The 20147-nt window shown below is 57.6% G+C and overlaps 1 protein-coding gene across 2 annotated transcripts in view; it reads right to left on the bottom strand.

Annotated features, from left to right (window-relative positions):
• SH3PXD2A (SH3 and PX domains 2A) overlaps positions 1–20147 on the bottom strand; it is a 243330-nt gene that overhangs the window by 88651 nt on the left and 134532 nt on the right. The gene's annotated exons all lie outside the window — the stretch shown is intronic.

Here is a 20147-nt window from a genome sequence, read left to right as displayed (position 1 = left end):
CGCCTGCCCGCGGGTCCCAGCCAGTCCGGCCTCCAGGCGCGGTCCGCCTGCCCCTCCACGCCCCTCCCCGCCGCCCGCAGCGAGCGCCCCTGCCCCGCCCCGCCCCGGCCCAACTGGACGGGCTCGGTGGGCCGCTCGTGCCCTTTCCCAGGCACCTTCCCCCGTCCGTCCTCCGATGGGGGAGGGTGAGGCACGTTTCCACCCACTTCGTTAATAGGGAAACTGAGGCCCCGGGGGTGGTCGCTAGAACCCAGGCCCTGCCCCGCGCTGGGAGCCCGCTCCCCTCCCCTGCAGCGCTTCCGCTCCCAGTTCTTTACGTTGCCTGCTCTTGCCCACTCAGCCTTTAAAGTCAAGACTGAAATGTCACCTCCTCAACCTGTCTTCCCTGCTGGCCTCTGCGTAATTACTGATTTGTGTGACCCTTTGATTAAAGTCTGCCCCCATCCTAGACCCAAGGCTCCCTGAGGTCACACTGTGGCTTGTTCCCTCCCACTGCATCCCTTGGCCTGGCATAAGTGATGGATAAATAGGGGCTGTAGGTTGAATGTTGACCAGAAAAGCTCAGGCTGGGAACCTGGGATTCAGTAGGGGTGAGGCAGAGCATACTGCATGGCCAGGAACAATGGTTGAGCTTCTGAGTAAGTGAGCGCTGGATTCAAATCCTGTCACTGACAATAACTGTTTGGTGACCTGAGGCACTTGACAGCTTTACCTGCCCTGAACTGCCCCAGCCTGGAGCCTTCCCTGCCCTGCAGCAAGGATTTAACCCAGACTCAGCAGCAGGCTACTTCCCAAACCCTGCCCCCACTGCCCTCCTGCCCTTGCTCCTGCCTTTGGCCCCTCCCAGCACCCCTTCATCCACCAATCCTCAGGGGAGCCTCTACGACGCTGGAGGTCTGTTAAGTGCTCAGGTGGGGCTGGCTGGTGATCAATGTGGAGACTAGAGGAAATGCCTTCCGTTTCCCCTGGGATCAAAGAAAATATGCCAACTGGCCAGCTAGGTCTGCCGGCTGGAAAGAGGGGGTCTCTTGGAGGAAAGGACAGCAGGTTCACAGGGAAGGGAGTCACCCTCATGGACATGCACCGAGATTCCGATCCTATGAATCTGGGGGGTGGCCTGGGCTTTGGGGGCATTTGTTAAGCTCCAAGGTGATCTGCCTCCACAGCCAAGGATGAGGGGATCCCCCTCTCCGAGGCTTCTATGTTTCCCAAAGTTTGGACTCAGAAACCAGTGAGTCGGAATGCTGGGGCTGAGGCCCGGAACGTGCATTTCTGGTACCTTCCCCTTACCAGCCCTCCTGTTTGAGAACCTCCTTGGTATTGCAAGCCTCTTTCAATCCTCACATCCACACTATGGAGGTCCTATCATCCCCGTTTTACGGATGAGGAAACAGAGGTTCAGCCACTGCCCAAGGTCATCCAAGCTGGGCAAGGGCTGTGGTTTATAAGCCCACCTGCCCGAATGATACTGTAACAAGGATGAGGGGAAAGGGGAACCTGTTGAATCTGTTGCCTCCAAAAGGCAGGTGGGAGAGTTCCCATTTGCCCCCAACCTCGACCTGGCAGTCCAGGAAAGCCTGAGCCAGGGTCACCTCCCTGGGGCAGAAGGGAGACGGGGAGAGACCATCCGGAGTGCCTGGCTGAGCCGGTTGAAGATCTACTGTGGGGAGAATTCCCGGTGAGGAGGAGGAGAACATTATATGGAGGCTACGTCCTGCCCAGCAGACTTGCATCTCCCAAGGAGAGAATTTGTTTCTCAGGCTTTTTTGCAGAGTGGGGCCTGGGGAAGGGCAGAGAGTGGAGGGCAAGGGGGAACTGCCCTCCCCTGCCCCACCATTTTCCTTCTGGTCTTGCAGGAGAAGCCTCAGGGCCGGGGACCACAAAGCCTCACTGCCCAACCCCTGGCTGCCAGCAGTCAGACGGGGGGTGGCTTCCTTGCATTGATGGCCATCTTCTCCCCCTGTGTGTGCAGCTGCAGCTGCCCAGGATTCTCTTTGAGCTTGTCAACAGCCCCAGAGGGGAGACGGGCAGGTCATTACCGTGTGACAGGGAAGCCCGCTGAGGCTCAGGAGTAGGAGAGGGACATAGTTCACAGGGGCCGAGGGCCTGCTCTGTACCAGGCCCCGTCAGCGACCCTCAACCTGGTCATTCAACAGGATCACCTGGGGAGCCAGTTACAAATTCACACGTGGGGCCCCATCGCGACCTGACCTAACACAGTGTCTGCATCTACCCGCTGGGGGTTCCGAGGCTGGGCCAGTGTTGGCTGAGAACCTGGGGCCCAGCAGAGTCTCTGCCCAGTCACTACAACCCTGACAGGTAGGCAGGAGTTGTACCAAGGGGCACTGCAGTCACTGTACCATAATCTCCAGCAGGACCCCAGCCACCCCTAAGAAACATTTACGCTCAGTAAGCACAATGAGCTTGAGCTTCCAGACAAATCTCCTGGCCGGCCTCTTCTTCAACCAGAGCGTGAGCCCTTCCCACCAAGGACTTCTGGATCCTGTGTTCTCCTTGTTTTGCAGGTGAGGACAGCGAAGCTTAGAGAAGCTAGACAACCTGTTCAAGGTCACACAGTGAGTAGATGAGGCTGCGATTGGGTGGCCGAGGACCCGGGCCTTGCTCTGGGGTTCAAGACCAAACCCCAAATGCTGCCACCAGTGGGTGCAGGGGAGGGAGGGCAATGCAAGGCCCTGGGGGCCTGAGAAGCACATGGGTTAATGGAGTGGAGGCTGAGGCCCTGGCAGGGGGGGTGCCAGGCTGGGACTGGATGGTTGGAATGGCAGGCATAGGAATCCTTCACACAGCATCTGGCCTCCAGCCCGAGCAGGCGCGGCCCTAATAGGAAACCTCTTGTAGGTTTCCATTGGGCACCTTTTAGCAAAGCCATTGCGTATTTTTAGCCGCTGAATATGAGAAGCAGCTTAGGTATCCAGTGGCTGGGACTCCCCCATCCCTCACATACCAGGGCATGGTGAGGGGGAAAGGCAGGGCTCTCCCTTCTGGCATGCCCACCTCCCGCTGCCCTGCAATCAGTCCTGGCCTGGGCAGGACAGCAGGCCCTTTGTCAGAGTCCAGTTCCTGAACCACTCAAGACCCCCTTCCCACCTCCCCTCCTTGCTCAGTTCTTGCCTGGAGGTGGTGCTGACAGCCCCTATACTGCTGGTGATTCCACTCCTGGTAGGTCACAGTGTAGCCTGCTTCCGACTTGCTGCTGAATCACTATCTCCCAGGGAGTCACAGGAAGGAGAAAGGGAGGCAAGGGCTAGCGTCTCCCTCTAGCGCTACCAGAAGCTAATGTAATGGAAAAGGCCTCCCAGGCTGTCCTGACACAGCTCCATCAGGCCACTCAGCCTTCTCTGCAACTGGTCCGGGGGTGACCAAGACCACAGTGACCAACCATCCTGGGCAAACTGGGACATGGGACTTTCAGGGCTCAAACTGGCAAGGTCGCAGACAAACCAGGATAGCTAGTCACCAGATGGTCCACAGGTCAGGCCTGGCTGGGGGAAAGGGACGGGGTTCCTCCAACCCAGCATCACACCCTTCCCCCATTTAAACAGGGACTCCTGATGCCTCCCCCTCCCCCACGTGATATAAACAGTTCATCTCTTGGCCCTTCCTCTTAGGATGATGCTGTCTGCGGGGTGAGGACAGGTGCTGGAAGCAGACAGCCTCCAGTTCAACTCTCTGCTACTTGCTAGCTGGGTGGTCATCTTGAGCTACTTCCTTTACCTCTCGAGCCTCTATTTCTCTGTCTGTAGAAAGAGGATAATAACTCTACCAACCCATTAGGATTTGGGGAAGATGAAACATACAGCACTCATAAAGGGGTTCACAGAGTGCCCAGCACAGAAAATGCTATAGAAATGATTATTCTTTCACACCTGGACCAGACCCCATCTCTGTTGTTACCCAAATGCCAAAGGCCCGTTTGAACTCGGACCCTGCAGAACCCCCTAAAACCAAAGGAAGGGGCTTCTTCTTAAGGACCCCACCATGATGCTGGCAGCAGAGTGCCACACAGGGGCGAGTCCAGCCCCCCTATGCAGAGTTTTGGGCTTTCAGACACCAAACCAGCATTGGTCTCTGTCTAGTGCCGTCCACCCAGGGAAAGCCTGTTTGTACACACAATGTTAGAACAGGGCTCATCTGGAAACAATCATGTTTTCAGGGTGACACTGACCCACAGGAACTGGCAAGCTCTGGACTCATTTATTGGGATTCGTTTAACCTCCAAGGAGCGGCAAATGCTCAGAGCCCCGAACCAAGAGATGTTCATGCTAATGGCACCCAGAAGGGTCAGCTTCCCTTTTCTTTTCTATTTTTTTCCCTTTCTTTTTTCTTGGTGAGACATGCTGTGCTCCTTACCTGGACATTCCAGCGAAGGGGCTGGTGCTGGAGACAGAAAAGAGGGAGAGGCTGGAGGGAGGGGGCAGGAAAGGCATTTAACAGTTCCTGTGTCTGGACCACCTGTTTTTACACATGCTTCCCCTCCCTCTGCCCTTTCTTGAACAGACATTTGCCCTTCAGTGCTCTGAAGTAGGCAGAGGTGGTGTTAACCCATTTTATGGATGAGGAGACTGAGGTCCTGAGGGCTTAAGTGGCTTTTCCAGGCTTGTGAAGCTCCACTGACATCCTGACCCAGAGGGCTCCCCACGCCGAGGTCCACTTGGGAATGGGCTGCAAGGAGAGGACACACAGGCCAGAGAAGCAGGCTCTCACTGGGGAAAGGAGGCGGCCATCCTGCCGGTCACGGTTCCCGGAGTGAGAGGAAAGCCAGGAAGACCCCCCGAGGTAGGGGAGAGACCCCCTGAGGTAGGGGAGAGACCAGGAAAGGAAGCCCCGTCTGGCCGGGCTGCTCTGTGGAAGGAGGCTGAGTCCCCACCAGGTGGAATTCTGAGTGCTACAGGGCCATGCCCTCCACTGCCTGCCGTCCCTCTCCCCCTCCCACTGTCATTCCCATCAGTGAGTGTCCTGGCAGAAGAGGACAGGCACGCACTGCCAGCTTGATGTTCTCACCCTCTTGTCTGCTGGCTGACATTGGCTGCTTGGCCCGGGATGCCTGTCTGCAGGGCTGCGGCCGCTGGGAACCGCGGGTTGCCAGATGGCTGTGGGTGACCTTGAGAGCCAAGTGGTCTTGGGGACGTGGGCGGTACCTAAAATATGGGGGCTGGGGGCGATGGTATGCAACCTTGGCCGAGAGAGTGATGTGGAGCCCTTCACATAGTGATGTAGTGATGGTTTTGACTGCTGTTATTAACCAATAAGCACTTCCTAGCTCTTGCTGGAGGCTGCCTTGTGAGGGCCTGTGCAGGCATGGGAGAAATATGTGACATGCAGAAGGCCTGCAAGTTTGGGGTTAAATTAGGGGAATGAAACTATATAGCACAGTGAGAAAGGTAACATTCTGAGATAATCTATGCTGAGAGTCACAGGAGAGGTTACACTCCAGGTGCAGAGAAAAGAGAGATCCCAGGGCTGCAGGACATGCAAGGTGGCTTCCTAGAGGAGGAAGCCTTGAGCTGAGCCTTGAAGGATCAGAGGGGTTTGGGTCCATGGAGAGGGTAGAGAGGGGAAAGTTCTAGAAGCAGGAACAAGTAGCTCCAAAGAGGAGGAGTTGAACTACTGGGGAGCGTTGGTGAGCACAAGGACAGGCAGGGAAAGGCCAGGCTGGGGGAGGGGAGGGGGGAAGGGGAGGGCTTTGATGTCCTGCTGTGAAATCTGGAAGTTTTCAGAATTAGGGAGTGATGGGGTCAGAGCCTGGCTGGAGAAAGGTTTTTTTGTTAAGAGGTGAGATGGACAGCTAGGGGGGCAGGGCAGGAGAGAGGCTGTGACAACTCTGAGCCTGAAATGTCAACAGAGCCACCAGGGTTCTGGGCCTGGCTCTGCCCCTCGGCGGCCGGTGGACCTGCACAAGTCACTTCAAAGTAGTGCTTTCTGAATGCCAGGTTGTGACCCATTAGTGAGTTCTGAAATCAGCTTGGTGGGTTCCAACAAGCATTTTTAACAGGTAGAAGGAACAAAATGGTCGAGTCACCCATAGTTAAGTTTAAATACTGTTTTGCGAAACTTGGGTTTCTGATGTCTATCTACTTATCTACCTGTCTGTCTGTATTGGGTTGTGATGTGAAATTTCTCACCATGGCAGCAAAAGGTTTAGAAACACCAACAAATTCTCGAGCCCTCAGTTTCCCCATCCCTATAAGGGGGGCCCTCTGAGTGTCCTCACGGGCTGTTCACTCTCTGTGAAACCAAAACAGTGAGACAGCATGTCGCTCCAGAAGCCGAGCAGGGAGGCTCTGAGGGCAGGGGCTTCAGGTGGGCTGAGGGCAGGAGGATCTGGAGCAGTTTTCCACCCCTCTTAGCCCCTAGCTGGATTTTTGTTCTGGCTTTTGAGAGCCTTTGCACGGAATGGTCTCAAGGAGCAGCAACCTCTAGGGAAGACAGACAGAGGGGGGCATGAATCTGTTCTTTGCCCCCATTTGTGCCCTGATCTAAATTGTGGCACTGAGGGCCCTTGTGTCCAACAAGAATCCGTCCTTTCTCCGCAGGGGCTGTTTTCTCCAGGGTTCTGAGAATGGGCCCCATTGTGACCATGTGGACAGTCCAGAGAGGCCGAAATTCCTGCCCCGGGGCGAAAAAGCTGAATTCTTGGGGAGGAAAGAGTTTTCTCCCGCCTCCTGCTCACCCCGCAAGCTGTGTCCCAGAGAGGCCCAAGCCAGGGTGATCACAGACCCAGAAACCTCCCAGGCCTCGTGCTGGTCTCCTGAGCATCCCAGAGGGTCTCTGCTGCTGCTCCGTCCACAGCAAAAGGACAAAGCTCCGTCTGTCTGTCTGTCTCCTCACCATGACTGGACTCACCACCATGGCAAAGGTCCTGAGCGTGTCTCCAGCCCGGGGACGGCTCTACCGTGTCCAGGCCTCCAGCAGAGGGTTAAGAGCGGGGGCGAGCCTGCTTCAGCCACTTACCATTTTGTGACAGAGGCAAGTTTCTTAACCTCTCTGTACCTTCATTTGTCAAAGGGATAAAATTAGTTCCTACCTTTGCCGTTGTTGTGGGGTTTACCTGGGATAACGCGCGAAGCTCTTAGAATGGCATCGGGCACGTGGAGAGAGGCTCCCTGGCCGACAGCCTGGGTTCCCAAGAGGGGCTAGGTTTGGAGCGTGGACGGCGGCCAGAGTGGGGGGAGTGTTGACTGGCCCCCCACCAGCATGGCTTCATAAATCCCTGGCTCTCTCGCCTGGGCTGCCAGCTCAGGCCTGGGTTCCCACCTGTGTGCCCCAAGGCATCCCACCCAGATGTGACTGACAGGCCGTCCATGGAGGAGAGGGAAGGTGGGGAACCGTGGACGGGGGAGTGACAAAGTGCTGCAATGGGGTTCCACCATGGAATCCCCGGAGAGAAGGGCAAGGAGGGTGTTGCAGGTTTGGAGGCCTTCCCTGTCTCTCTCCAAGTGCATTTGTCTGTCCGTCCGTCCATGCATCCACGCATCCATCCGTGTCTTAACTGAGGGTCTGCTGTAGAACCAGCCTTGTGTCTGGGCAGAAGTGGTGGGAAACACAGTTCTGCTCTCACACAGCACATTGTCTAGTTGGAGACACAAGACAAACACCCAGGAGAAGAAAACATACAAGTCACCTTGTGATCAGGCGCCCCAAAGCCTGGGCCACAGGATATGCTGTAGAGGCATTCCCCAGAAGGGGTGGTCAGAGTGGTCGGGGACGGTTGGAGAGGGCTGCCTGGAAAGGGGGGGCAGCAGACCTACCTTTGAAAGATGGATATTTAGAAAGGGCAGAGGCAGGAAGGAGAGTTGGGATGGAAGGGATGATGTGAGCAAAGGTGCAGGGGCAGGAACGAATGCGGGATGGTGTGTGTGTGTGTGTGTGTGTGTGTGTGTGTGAGATGCCTCCAGGAGGCTGTATGCCTGGGGGGGCAGGACATGCAGCTGGGGCTGGACTGCAAGCAAAGGAAAATGGCTCAGGTTTTAGAAGGAGAAACCCAGTGGCGATGTTTGTAACTACAGATTTTCCCCTGGAAAGTGGCAACACCAGCTCTGTGACTGAGAATCAGGTTCCCATCTGGTTCTGGTTTTCCCTGTTCAGGGTGCAGGATGGGGACTTGTCTCAGGAGACAGAAGACTGCTTTGCTCCCCAACCTACAGTGGCCCTGTCTGCAGAGGTGTGTCTCATCTGTGTGTGTGTGTGTGTGTTTGTGTGTGTGTGTGTGTTTGTGTGTGTGTGTGTATGACAGACACCAGGGTCCTACTGCTGAGTAGACCTCCAGCTTGCTTCTTGGCTGGGGGCCGGACACTCCCCAGCCCTGGCCTAATTTTGAGCTGGGGTTGGAAAGTTGGGAGCTTGGGCCAATGGCTTCCTGCTTCCCACGGAGGCCCAGGAGCCCGTCCAAGGCCCAGCTGTGCTTGTTCCTACCTCAGCCTCTGTGGGAAAGTGTGTTCAGAGCATGGCCCCAAGCTTCTCCCAGGCGCCTAGCCCACTTGCACTGCCTGGGAGGGCCTGGGCTCTTGGAGCTTGTGTGGTCGCCTGTGACAGAGAGAGAACTGTCTCCCAGATTTTCCCAAACTCTACATCACAAATGCCTAAACACTGAGCACCCAGAAATGCCAGGCCCCTTGACACCTGCTTTATGTTGTCTCTGACGCAGGTGACTTAGGCCCATTTTACAGATGAGGCTTAGACAGGTTAAGTAACTTGCCTGATGCCACACAGCTAGCAATGAGAAAGCAAGGCTGCAAACTCAGGGTTATCTGTGCTTATGGCCACCACGTGCACCCTCCCGCCCTCTCTAGTGTCTCACAACATTCTAAGGCCTGAGGAGGGGCACCTTGTCCAGAAAGCCCACTGATTTTAACCTCCAATGGCACTGGGTGTCCCAGTTTGGCCCCCAGCACCTAGTAGTGCCCTACCTGGAGCTGCCCAATAGAATTCTCTGTGATCATCGGCGGAAATGGCCTCTATCTGCACTGTCCAGTGTGGTGGCCACCAGCCACTGTGGCTGTCAAGCACTTAAGTGATGGCTAGTGTGACCCAAGACCCCCACCAGGGATTGAACCCAGGCCCTGGCAGTGAGAGCCCGGAATCCTAACCACTAGGCCACCAGGGAACTCCCCAAGAACTGAATTTTTAATCTTAATTAAAATTGTAATGTAAATCGCCACAGTGTACTCGGCAGCACGGCCTAGACCAATGGCCTGAATCGGGCACTGGCAGGTAGGTTTATTTGGCTCACATGGGGATGTGTGTGTAGCTGCCTGGGTTAAAATCCCAGCTCTGCCAGACAGATTTAGGGTCTCTCTGTCTTCATTTCCACCCATCTAATTGGACTGCTGGAGGATAAAACAAGTTAACACATAGTAAGTACCTGGTGCACAGCGAGGCTTGATAAAGGTGAGCCTCTAGCTCACGCCTCCATCCCTCACTGCAGTCATGGGGCTCTGCACAGGCCCAGCAGTTAACCCTGGTGAGGGTTGTGGGGGGGCTTCTGGAGGAGCAGCTCGGGAAGGATGTGGGGAGACTGGCCTGGCTGGCCCCAGTGGGGAGGGCCAAGGCTTGGGATATCCGATTAGAGATGAAGAAACCCAGGCTCAGAGGTGTAAAGCCACTTCACCAAGACCATGTGCAGGGGTGGCAGAGCTGAGCGGTTCAAGCCCCATCTAAATGGCTGTATTCCTTTCATGTGCCCCAGGAATCCTCGTGGCTGCCAGGCTTCCCGGGGACCTTGGCCCCACTGATCCCAGGCGGAAGGAGTGACAGCCAAGCCTGGATCCCCCTCACTGCCGGACCAAGTGGCCAACAGAGTGAAGCTGCTCCATGAAGGGGCAAGTGGCTACTGCACTCCACGCAGCAGGAGGAAATACAGGGCAGAGGGGCTCCCTGACCAGGCCAGTGTATCCAGCGAACTTGGGACGCTCCCAGGCCAGCCTGGGCCCAGGGGAGCTGGAGGCTTCCCAAGGATCTGCCCACTGGCTCCCTGAGCAGCACGTGAGAGACAGGGTCTAAGGGGGGTCCTCAAAGACTGAGCCACCCAGCGTGGGGTTCATGAGACCCGGGGGATGGCAGTCCTCTCTGTGCCTCAGTTTCCTTGACTGAAATAATCAGGGCATTAGACTGGGCGCCATGTGACTTCTGCAAAGAGGCTTCCAGCTCCAGGCCCCAGGTAGGCCTGCGTCCTACCTGCTGCAGGAGGCGCAGCCTGGGAGCCCCGGGTAACAGCTTCCTGCCCCAGCCCTCCTCCAAGCAGCCTTCCTGTCAGCACTGGACCTGCTCTCTCTCTCCTCTGGGTCAGCCTGGCTCCAACTACAGCGAAGTCACTGTTTACCGGGACACCCATTACAGATCCCAGTGGGCCAGCCCTGGGCCACTGCCTTCAGCCTCCGCCACGTAATGATGTCACCAAGAAGTTCCCAGAGGTCCTGGAGCGGGTGTGAGCCCTTGGACCCCAGAGCATGGTGGGAACTGGGGGCGGGGGGATGGAGGGAGTGGGCCAGGCCACCGCACTCTGACTGTGCCCTCCTTTTCCAAAGCTGGGGGGGGGGGCCTGAGGCATGCTACTATTATTGCTACTGCTATTGTTATTATCACTAATATCATAACTGACAAGAATGGTGTATTTTTTCAAGCATTTACATTATGCTGGGGACCAAACTAAGCCCTTGACACGTATCAGCTCATTTTATCCTCGTAACATTCCTATGTAGTAAGTTGTCTTATTTCCCCCATTTTACAGAAGAGCAATAGAGGGTCAGAGAGGGCATGTCACTTGCCCAAAGTAACACAGCATGTGAGCCCAAACTGCCTTAGTCTAGCGCTCAAATCATTTACCATCTTGTGGCTGATAAGGACACCTGTAAAGTTCAGACAGATAAGCTAAATTAGGAGTAGGTGGGGAAGAGGAAGATAAAACAAAGGCAAAGACTCAGGGCCAGAAATACCAAAAGGACACCAAGTTCTAGACACTTCCTTTCCACAGCATCAGCTCTGGTGTGAGCACAGCTGCGGGGAAGAGGAAGCCTGGCTGTCACACGTGGCAAGCGTCCACGACCACCTGTACTTAGAGGCACTGTGGCTTCTGGTTCTAACGGCCCCTCGTCCAGAGCGCTGAGGCCGACGCGTCTCCTGGCTGCTTCTCGGAGGCTCTGCAGCTGAAGTGACCCTTCATGGGTCTGCAGCCCAAGGACGGCCCGGCTTTGTCTGGGGCAGGTTTACAGTCTCCAGAGAGGCTGTCTCTCCCAGGGGAGTTTTCATAAATTCTGCGGACAGTGACGCTGGGTTGATGCTGTCCTGGGCTCTGCCTCCCTCTGACTTTCTCTCCTTCCCTTCCTTCAGCTCCCGGCCCAGTGCTGACCCCCAACACCCCCAAACCGGGCCTGCCACAGCACCCTGTCTTTTCCTTCGTAGCTCTTACTATTGCGTCTTTGCTGCTTCCTCCTCTCCACTGTGGGCTCTGTGAGGCTGGAACTGTGATGTCTCCCCAGGCCTCGCATAGGGCTGGGCACCACTGGTGTTTGCTGAGTGAGTACACGAAAGCCCTGACTCCTGGCAGCCAGGCTCAGGGCTGCCAGGTGGTTCCAAGGGGCTGGCCAGAGCGGCAGTACTATCCTGAGCTGTCCCCCAGGCAGCCCTCCCCTCCTTTCCCCCCAAGTAAAGCCCAGTGGAAATGCCACTTCCTCCAGGAGGTCTTCCCTGATAATTATAGATGGGTCAGTAAGTGCGGGTGCTAATTTGTGTAAAATATGAGAAGGCTCGAGCAGTCTCGATGCGCAGAGTCCACCCTCATGGCTCGGTGCATTCCCTGTCCATTTGTGAGGATGGCCTGGGTCTCCTGTGCTCCATCCTCTGTCTGGGACATCACCCTGGCAAGTGTGTCTCTCTGCTCCCCCAGCTGGACCACAGTGCCTTACTGCCTCCTTTGCCCGTGTCCCCTGTGGGCCCAAGTCTGAGAACAAGGGCACGTGTGTGCTCAGGAGGTGTTGACTATGTGCCGGGCACCGCGAGATGTGCTTCATATATATTACTGCAATTCTCCTGACCACTCCAAAAAGAAGGTGCTATCATTATCGCCATTTTTCAGATGGGGAAGTCGAGGCACAAAATGCTTAAGTTGCTAGCCCAGTGGCAGAGCTCAGATTTAAAGTGGGTGTCAGCTGACTCCTAAGCCTGTGCTGAGAACCATCACCATCTTTTCAGGCTCTTGGCCTTCTGGCCTGCTCATGCCCCACCCCCCAAAACCCCCGCCCCTGCCCTGATGCCCCTGCTTGGAAGCCCCCATCTGTCCAGGCCTCTCCCTCCCTATCTGTCTCTGAACCCTCCCTCAGCACCCAAGTCCAGGTGGAGGCCTGGCTCCCCCAGGCTGCCTTCCCTGCCCACCTCCGGCCCCCAGGGGTCTGGCTCCCTCTCCAAGGCCCCCCTGCCCTCCTGGTCTGAGCATCTCCACCGGGCCTGCTTGACCATCTCATACTCAATGACTGACCCTGGTGCACTGGCCAGGCCCACCCTCCCAGGAAGAGGACGGCAGGGGACCGGCCCCTCCACGCAGGCCCTCCTCAGGGCTTTAGCCAGAGCGGCCCTCAGGCCTGGAGCAGACTCAACCACAGTTGTCTCCGCTCTGCTTACAGAAACTCAGTGCTCAGTGACAAAAGGCCCGCAGTCCCGGAGCCCCAGGCTGCGGAGGGGTACCCACCTTCCTTGCAGCTGCCAGCTCTGATCCCCTGCAGCACCACCAGGGGCTCCTCTGTCCTTAACAAGCACCTATTACGTGCCCGGCCCTGCGGTCACAGCACTGAGTAAGACAGGACCCACCCCTGCCCGGAGGAGGACAGCAAACAACCGGATAAAGCCAGTTGATAAACTGGGTTAAGAGCTGTGAAGAAAGGAATCAGGATGCTGAAGTGGAGAAGGGAAGGGAGGGCTCTCAGGAAGAGAGGATTAAGGGAGAGCCTGAGGGGCAGATGGAAAGGCAGAGGCCAGGGCTGAGGCAGGCGCAGGCACCAGGCCTTCCCAGGCGCAGGCCACAGGGAAGCTCCCGGAAGTCCTCCTAAGCACAGGGGAAAGCCATGTGGGTGTCAGCTCAGACAGGCTTTTTGGAGAGCTCCCTCCCCTGCTATTTGGAGGTGGGCAAAGGAGGAACAGGGGGGCGGGAGGAACAGGAGGGTGGGGAGGTCCCAGCACCCCTGCCCTCAGGTGAGGCCGCCCCATGGCTGAGAGCTCTTCGCAGGCTCCCCACAGGTTCCTTGGGAGATGGGGCCCTGGTCAGCCCCGGTCGCCCCCGGGGTAGCTGGTTGATAAGCAGGCACCACTTCTGGCTGCCTTGCCTCCCGCACCTTCCCTCGCTCCCTCACTGGTATCTTCTCCCCAGTAGGCCGCCTGAGCTCAATCCTCTCCCCCAGATCTGCTTCTGGAGGATTCCGAAACAAGACACCATCTCTCCCTGTCCCTGGCATGAAGTGCCCCCTACCTGCCCACCAAGATTCTCGTGGCCAGAACCCTGCACAGCGAGGGCGCCACCCAGACATGCCAGGTGGCGGCCAACGTGGGATAACCGTGTCCTCCGGCTCCCGAGGCGCCTGCCTGCGGCGTCGCAGGGCTCTGTGGGCCTCATGGGTGCCCTCTCCTGCTTGGGGTGGGAGCCAGGGCACTCCCGGCTATTAACCTTGAATTCTTCGGCTTGGCAGGCGCAGCCTTCTCTAATCAGGAGCCTGCCTCTGCCTAATTGAATCAGACATGACCCCAGCCCAGCTCCCACTTCCCCAGCCATTCACAGCAGCCAGCAGCCAGCCCCTCCTCCCTGCCCCTCAGCCAGGTCCTGATTCAAGTCTCCATAAGGGCCTCCAGGTGCCCTCCTCCGCACCAGCAGTCAGGATGCTCTGGAAATCAGCTGGGAGAGCTTCCGTGCACTGGAAAGAGCACTGAGCTCTGAGTCAAAAAACCTGGTGCAAATCCAGTTTCTCGGGGTGACCTCGGGCAAATCACTTTCCTCCTCTGGGCTGCAGAACCTGACAATGCAATGTGGCGGATGGGCTGGAGGGTGTCTGGGGAATGCTGGGCTCTGAAGGCTGGGGCTGCGTGGATGCAGCCAGGATGGGAGAGGCTGTTTGATGGCTGCAAACCCCTGCAGCTGCAAGCTGAGCCGTGCGTGTTGGGTGGGCCGTGGGTAGCCAGGCCTCTGGCTTCTTCTCCAGCACGTTAGCCCCTCAACAGTAGCGCTAGTGATAATAGGTCCCGTTTATTCTGAGCTCGTGCCATGCAGCATCTAAACACTTGCGGGCTTTATTGAGGAGCAGGACAGGTAAGAGCCAGCCTCTCCCTCTGGACTGCCTGGGTTCTAGCCATCTCTGCCACTCAGCAGCTTTGCCAGTCATGTGACCCCTCTGTTTCTTAGTGGCACAATCTGTAAACTGGGGAAAATAACTGTACCCACCTCACGGATGGATGCAAAAAATTAAATGAGCTAAAACATGTTCATTGCTTTCCGCTAAACCCCTGGGCTGCCTGGAACGTGCCCTGGTAGAAAGTTGGGCATCTTGTGGCTTGGCCCCTAGATCTGTTTCCTGCGCCCACTGGCCTTCCGAGTGGCGGAGCCCACTGTGTATGTACTTCCTGGGCGTGGGGATGGAGTTTAAGGTGGGCACCCAGTGGGCCACTAGAATCAATAGGCAAGGAAGGTGCCCACTGAAATGGGTACCCTTGCCCCTCTGCCCTGGGCCCCCACTCAGAGGCCAGTCCACCTCAGAGCTGCACCAAGAAGGCCAGGCGGGCCTCACCCCTGGGCTACTGAGCAGTTTGTGCAAGGGCCAAAGCAGCTGCAACTACGGGAAGGTCTAGAAATCAGAGCAGGACACAGGTAGGGGAAGAACTCAGTCCCCAGGAACACGCATTTCCTCTTCCCAGACAGGAGCAGAGGGAAGGGATGCTAGTGGGGATCCTAAACCCTGGAGCCTGGGAAGGATTAAAGACCGCCCTCTGGGATCTTTTCAGGGTGATGGAAATTTTCTAAAATTGGATTGTGGATGGTTTCACAACTCTGTAAATTTACTAATAATCGCTGGATTAACTGTATAGTTAAAATGAGTGAATTCCTTATTATGTAAATTATACCCCCATCAGCCTGTTTGAAAAACAAAATCTCCCTCCAGTCCTAAGTAATGGGGCAGGCCTCGCCCAAATAGCCTCAGGTAGCCAGAGCCTCAGGCTGTGTGTCCTGGGTTGGGGGGCGGGGCTTCACATTGATTTCGGATTGCCCATGTGACAGGTGGGCCACGTGTTAGAGAGGCTTGGTCTGGGGGTGGAGTCACAGCTGCGCCCAAGGCCAAAGTCAGGTCTCAGTTTGGTAGGGGGGAAGGGAGACCAGCTTTTTTGGGTGCTCTCTGAACCAGCCTCACTGTGTCCGTCCTGAAAGGCGAGCTGGGCAGCCCCCTTCTCGGAGGTCTGATCCCACAGCAGGAGGCCCTCAGTGAACACGGGCTGGACTGGCCCTGGTGCTCCTGAGCCTTGCACCTTCTCACCTGGTGAAAAGCCTGGAGTCCCCTTAAAGAGTCCCCAGATGTGGAAAGTGCCCTCAACTGTACCTTCAGCTGCTTCCTACTGTGTGACCAGGGCAACCATGGGTTGCTGATTCTATTCAGCCTTATGGTCAGATGAAAGGTCCCACCTTGCAATTTGAAGCAAGTTCCCCTGGCCGTGGCCCCTGTGCTACTCTTCATTACACACCCCTGTGTCGTCAGGGGGGTGCACACCTGGAGTTGGGAAGGGTTTGGATCCAGCCTCTGACACTTACTAGCTGAGAGGTAACTCAACCAATCTGAGCCTGAGACTTCTCATCTGCAAAAAGGAGGCATGAACCTCACAGGATTATATGGATGGTTAAACAAGATAGATCATACTCAAGTGTCCAGCACAGCTTCAGCCTAGTCTGCAACCGCCTGCCAGAATGCCGGCTGGTGTAATATCCAATGTTGCCACAAGGAGGAGCCAAACACACACAGATCCCATGAACTAAGGCGCCTGAACTGACTGGTGCCTATACTCCAATCTACATTAAGACCCAATTTACCAGGGCCTGTGAAGGGGGGAAGGGTCACGTGATCTCCAGACCGCTTGCCTCTTTCACATCCGACTTGCTGTGAATGTTCTCCCTGCTCATAGCCCTCGGCCCCCACTCCAGACCCTGGCTGTTACATGCTTGGACCAAAGACCCCCAAATTCTGTCCCCTCACCTGATGCCAAAGTGTGGAAGGGGTTAACGACTGTCCCAAATCACCAGCGGGACACCGGATGCCCCAGGCCGATCTCCTCTGGCCCAGCTCAAGCCAACACTCTCGCTCTCCAGGCAGACAGACTTTCTTTCAATTCCTTGAAACTGCCCCAGTCCTGGCTGCTCCGCCGCTTCCCACAGCAGCGGGCCAGGCCCTGCCTGTGCCATCTCCCCCGCAGACCACGAGCTCCCCAGGGGCAGGGCTGAGCCTCGCCCACGTCTGTGGCCCTGTGCCTCACACCAGGAAGATGATGAAAAATGCTTGCGTGGACCAATGTTTCCCGCCTGATGCCACCAGAGGAAGACCCGGTCTACAGGGCTGAAGACCTGGGTCCGAGGTTCAGCTCTGCCACGGACTCCCTGTGGAGGGGCAGCTAGCCAGGGGACTGGTTACAACGCAGCGGCAGTAATTACAAGGCAGGGGAACGAAGACTCCCCCTCACACAGGACCTAATAGCAGAGCAGGTCTCAGGGGCTCTGTCGGGGGCGCACTCCCCCAGCTGGAGCCTCCAAAGGATGCCACTGCCCTGGGAGCAAGGGAGTGGGCACGTGGGGCCTTGGGCACCTGCACACCAGGACCCTCCTCCAGGGGCTGAAGTTTCAGGGAGACACAGAAAGCACAAGCCTGAGAAAATAACTGGGACCCCACCCCACCTCTCCCAGTACCAGGATACCCTTCCCCACCCTGCCGCTTCCTTTCCCTCCCGGCTTTGAGAGCTGAAAGTCCTGTGCCAGGACTGAACACAGAGGAACCCTCCCAACCGGGATGTGGCCCACACATGCCCTTGCTCTGGGCCGGCTGCTTTAGAGCCAGCCTCCCGCCGGCTTGCCCACCCAGCACAACAGCTGGGCCCGCGGAAGTCCTCGTTCCCTGGAGCTGACGCCCCTTTCAAGTGGGTTGGACACAGCTTCCTGTGGCCCCCTTCCTCCCACCTGCCCACCCAGGTTAAAGGCGGCCACGGCAGGGGCTGGGCAAGGGCTTCTGTGCTGTTCCAGCCCCCAGCCTCCTGTGGATCCACAGTCCCTACTTCCAGCTGGCTCTCTCACCCATCAGCATAAAGAGGCTATTTGTGCAGCTGCCAGTGGCAGAGGGGCTGGAAGGACAGTATGGCCCATGTCCCTGGCCAGACGGGTGGTGGTAGGGCCTGCCGGGTGCAGAGAGCCGTCCCGCTGACGAGGGTCGGACCAAGACTCAGCAAAGCAGGAAGCGGATGGGTGGGCTGCCCACTCCAATTCCCAAGCCACCTGTCCCTTGCGGAGTGCCAGGAACAGGGATGCCTCAGAGGTCCTGATAGCCAGTGGGGCGCCTGGTGGTGGAGGGGGCAGCTTCACCCCCCAGTCGGCACCAACCCTGGCGAGCAATCCCGGAGCTGAGAGGGGCTCAGGAAAGGTCAGCCCAGCTCCTGTCTTCAGCTTGACCCGATTCCATTCCCCTAGTCTTTTCTGAGTGGCCACTGTGCACCCAGGAGGGGTGAAGAGGAAAGGGGGAGAAGAAGAGGAAGTTCCCGTTTACTGAGCATCTGTGATGGCCAGGCACCCTGGAGGCATTTACAGGCACCAGTGTCCTCGAACCTCGCAACTATCCTGCCAAGAGGGTACTGTTGGCCTCTTTTACAGAGATTTCAGCGGTGAAGTGACTCATTCAAGGCCACAAGCAGAGCTGGGTGCTCTGACTGTTGTCTCTGGAGTGAGTTTAATTCAATTCAAAATTTCCACCTAGTAGTGGTAGCCTTGAGCCCTGAGTTTGTCAGCCTACCCGGTCCCTGGCACATAGTAGATGCTCCATGAACACCTGCTGGGTGAAGGCCGAAGCAGAGATGCTCTCCAGGGCTTTTCCCAGGACCTTCTATTTGCTGCCCAGAGAAGCAGAAGGGAGGGAAGAAGAGAGTAACCTGCCTCAGCACCTACTAAGTGCTCCACACACAGCCCCTATTTCGTTCTCCTCGGCGCCGGGCAGGTAGGTGTGACTTATGGAGAAGGTCACGCTGCTGTCAGCGGAAGCCTAGATCCTGAGATCCAGAGTCAGGCTCCCGAGCAGGCCTGACCTGGAGTTTGGCCAAGATCGAGGCCGTGGGAGCTCCTGGAGGAGGCTCCCCAAATTCTCGGGGCTATCCTGGCTGCACGGCCGCGCCCACGCCCTGTCTTCCTGCTGGGTCCCGCTGCAGGGCTGGCAATGTCCCCTCCGTCCTCCTGGACTCTGCTTTCCCCCAGGGAGGGCAGCCCCAGCCTCCACTCCCTTTAGGAGATCAATGGGGAGGGAAGCTGGGAGACCTTGTAAAGAGCACCTGTTCTGGGGGGTCTGACCTCATGCCACCCCAGCCCCAGAACAGCTGCCTGTCCTCTGCCCGGGGCCTCCGTCTCTGGAAGCCTCCGCATCAGCCGCTGGGCCACCTTCACGAGGCCCAGGCCCAGATCCAAACCTGGCTCTCCGCCTGGATCAGGTAGGACAGCCTCCCTCTCTCGCTGGCCTGCCCGGGCATGGACACGGCGGTGGCAGGGGTGTGGACCCCGGGCCAGATGGAAGCTGGCCATTGGGACAGGCTGGGGCAGGGATGGATGGTCCCTCTGAACATTGGGCCATTGTTTCAGGCCACAACAGAGGGTGGCTCTGTGGTCCTGGGGCTGAGGAACAAAAACCTGTTTAGCAAGGCCCTGTTCCTCCCGTGCAATTTCGAGAATTTAACCAGGATCTGGCTGGCTTCAGTGGGAAGAAATGGGCCAAGGGGGCAGGACCAGGCCTAGAGCCGAGAGGGGCGGCAGGGAGTGGGAGACCCTCAGTCGCTATGTGAGCCCATTCCGCGCTGCAGGTGTGTGTGTGGGCCCTGCTGGCCGCGAGCTCCCAGGCTGGTGAGCCAGCGGCAGGTCCACGAGTGGGAGGTGATGGAGGGGGCACCCCTGCCAGCCCTGGCCTCTGTTTTTCCCCTCTGCGACATGGGGGCCAAATGCGTGTGTGCCCACCTGCCCACGGGCTCGGGCCGAGAGCAGAGGGCCACCAATGTCGGGCGGCGAAAGGAGGCTGCAGTGCCCACAAGTGGCAGAGCTGTTGCGGCATGGGGGGGGGTCTCTTGCCGCGGCTCCCCCCGCCCAGGACTGCCACGATGACGACAGCGAGCCTGGCCTCGGGCAGTGCTGACCGCGTGCCGGGTCTGTTCTGTGCCGTCCACGCACCATCCTCCCAACAGCCCTTGGCGGCAGGCGCTTTCGTTATTCACACTCTACAGATACGGAAATCGAGGCACAGAGGGGCCAGGGAGCCCAGACCACCTAACTCCAGAGGGGTCGAGGGTGCTGTTCACTCTGAAACCCTGACAGCAGGCAGTGCAATTTTTAATCCTGTTAAACGGCCCCAACCTGGGTTCAGTCAACGCTTATCAGGTGCCAGGCCCTGGGGGGCCAGAGATGTGGGCCCCGGTGGTGGGGAGAGACCATAAACAGTGTGGTGTGGCTGGTGTCATGGCCAAGGTTACGGGCTTTGGAGAGGCTTGCTGGAAACTCTGAGGGCTGAGTAGGACTCCGCCCGGGGTGGGTGGGGAGAGGGGACAGGAGTGCTCCAGGTGGAGGAAACGGCTGGGCCCGGGCGTGGAGGCTGGCGACAGCCGGCTGCAGCCCTGTGCAGGCACCTAAGGATGAGGGTGGTGTCCGTGGGCCAGGAGGCTGGAGAGGTGAGAAGGCCCGTCTCAGGCCCTCGGGCCTCATGGGGCTGCACCTCCCCTAACCCTTCTCTGAGGAACGTGCATCATGCGGGGGCGGTGCTGAGGACAGGGCTCCTGGAGGGCCCTTTGAGAACCTTTAGGTTCACTGTTTCAATGATGCAAATTTAAACTGGAACTAAAAGAGGCATTTGCTGGGTCACGTGGTTGACTGGCGTCCTGCCCGG

The sequence above is a fragment of the Balaenoptera acutorostrata genome, chromosome 16, assembly GCF_949987535.1.
Source record: "Balaenoptera acutorostrata chromosome 16, mBalAcu1.1, whole genome shotgun sequence".
Taxonomy (NCBI): domain Eukaryota; kingdom Metazoa; phylum Chordata; class Mammalia; order Artiodactyla; family Balaenopteridae; genus Balaenoptera; species Balaenoptera acutorostrata.
This window is presented reverse-complemented; position numbering and strand designations above follow the sequence as displayed.